The sequence below is a fragment of the Limulus polyphemus genome, unplaced genomic scaffold (genome assembly GCF_000517525.1).
Source record: "Limulus polyphemus unplaced genomic scaffold, Limulus_polyphemus-2.1.2 Scaffold12011, whole genome shotgun sequence".
Taxonomy (NCBI): domain Eukaryota; kingdom Metazoa; phylum Arthropoda; class Merostomata; order Xiphosura; family Limulidae; genus Limulus; species Limulus polyphemus.
The window spans coordinates 5,675-8,227 of NW_013677621.1; the positions used below are offsets into that span (position 1 = coordinate 5,675).

The window sequence follows — 2,553 nt, forward strand, 5'->3', positions numbered from 1 at the left end:
AATAATTCGAAAAATCTCTAATCAGTTTAATAATAGCCAATCGTCTCGGTCATCCATGTTGAAATTAGAGTAGAACCGACGATCTTTATTGTGAGGATGGACTGCTGTCACTCGGTGTATAGACGATGATTAATTAGGTGTTATTTATTTGTTTCATGAAAATTAAAATGTTCAAAGCTGTGTGAATCTTTCGGTAGTGGCGTATAGGCGTATAATTAGTTTTTAGTTCTGATTTTTTGATAAATATTGGTCTAATTGTCTCCCGTAACTGTAGCGTATTAAGTTTATTGATTCCCCGTATATTCACAAAAAATATATTCTACTTTTATATATTCTAATTTTTTTATAAACGTTTAATTTTAGTATATTTTTTAATGTTATATATTACACTAAATTCACATGGAGTTCATCTTTTATCCACCAGAGGTTTCGGCACAAAAGAGACCCATGTGGCTGAACCCAGCACGAGCCCAGAGTGGAACAAGACTTTTATTTTTCCTTCAGTCTCTTCTGATGAGGTATTAAATTTATAGATTGTGAAGCATAAATCTATTTTTAAACATTTATAGTTAGAAAAATTTGCATTTTTGGTACTATAAGAACTTGAAATTTCAATAAGAAATCTGTGTTTTATTTATCCTTTGCATGAGAATTTTCATGCTACATTTATTTGGAGTTTAAGTACAAAGGACACATTTTCATTTGAAACATTAGGAAAATCGTATCGAGATATATTCTGAGTACAGTGTTGTTTGTAATATAATGTATAACTGTTACTATTGTTGGGCAGGTTCTTTTTCAGACACAATCCACTTAATGACAGCGAAAGTATTTTATTTCTTTGAATACAAATTTCACAAGTTAACTTAAGTTCGCAGTAAACGCTAATACAACCATTTCACTTACTAACTTCTCTGGTACGTATGACACGTTCTCTTATTTTCAAAACACAAGTTCGATATTTACAGAACTAAACAGACAGCCTGATTAACAAATTCGCTATTTCAATAATCAGTCATCTACTCTAGTATAAAAAGCATTTTATATTACACAAATCGTTTTCTGATTGTTCAAGGAGGTTTTAACTATGAAGCCACGCACATCTCATTAGTTCATACCTTCTTCTGGCCAAACAATAATACAAATATCTGAATCAAAAAACCAAACAGCTTACAACACCACCTCTCCCTGAATTGTGAAGAATTATATTACACAAAGAAACACAAAGTTACGTTAAAAGTTCACAGGGGGTGTTGAGTGTGTTTTATTAAACTATTTAAATATTTAAATAAACAAGTCACGTGAAAATCACAACCGCTATAAGGTTATGGTGAAATGGAATGTATCTGAACTACATTTTGACATTGTTTTATATTCTGTAGGTAATGTGATGCCACCGAAAATGTGTTGCTGTTGAGAAAGGTATTGACAGACCTTTCCCAAACAAAATATATATATACTTAATTCATAAAGATGACGACATCCTTTGTATTTAATGGCATTGGAAAACAAAGGAATGTTAATTAACTTGGGACCAGGACCATCCATAAAAACACCTGTAAAAAGTCATACCACAGATATGGTAAAGAAAGTGTGACATTTTGTAAGAGGTGAGGATTCACGAACACAAAGGTCAGTAGTAAATCCATCTACAGCCCCAGGCAACAGTACACAATATAATTAAGAAGGATCTCCATCGGGAAAAAGTCAAACATGCGCAAATTGCTTTCACGACGTAAATGTTCATAGCTCAAACAGCTGGAGAATGAAATTTGGATTCATGCTATTTTATACAAAGACAAACTACTGAAGTCCCCAGACATACACACACACATGAATGTCTGTGTGATTTAACCTTTCAAATGGGCACTGGGAAAGCGTCGTCCACATCCCCTAGATGGCTTAAAGAAAGCATGCAGAGAAGACATGGCAGCCTTACGACAGAGCCTTATGCAATGGAAACAACACTACAGGATTATTGTCAGGACACACGGTCGTGAGATAGGACATGAGAAGACATTGTATCAGGAACTATAAAGACATGATGAGGCTCCTCTATAAAGTTTTAATATAACGTGCTCAACCTATATAACGTTTTTATATAACCTGCTCAATCTATATAACGTGCTCAACCTATGTATGATTAACAATAACACCAATATTCCTAAACATGACCAAATAAAATATTCATTAACACACTTACTGCCCAGTCACCAAATCATTTAGTGTTTTCTTGTAATGATGTGAAATTAGAATGACCTTTTACCGTTTATCAACAGTTGTTATTTAAATCAACCAGGACACATACAACGTTATATTTGAACAATACTAAATAACATTCTAGTCAACAAATAAACACTCAACGTTATATAAGAACAATACTAAATAACAATCTCATCAACAAGGAAAACCCTCAATGTTATATTTGAACAATACTAAATAACATTCCTATCAACATGGAAACCCAGAACGTTATATTCGAACAATAATAAATGACATTCCCATTAACCATGAAACCCTCAATGTTATATTCGAACAATAATAAATGACATT

At 32.7% G+C, this 2,553-nt stretch overlaps 1 long non-coding RNA gene across 1 annotated transcript in view; it reads left to right on the plus strand.

Annotated features, from left to right (window-relative positions):
- Positions 1-430: 430 nt before the first annotated feature.
- Positions 431-2,553, plus strand: part of LOC111083904 — a 6,734-nt gene continuing 4,611 nt past the window's right edge. Inside the window, exon 1 of the long non-coding RNA XR_002609300.1 lies at positions 431-518. This is a non-coding gene — a long non-coding RNA (uncharacterized LOC111083904). The remainder of the gene's footprint in view (positions 519-2,553) is intronic.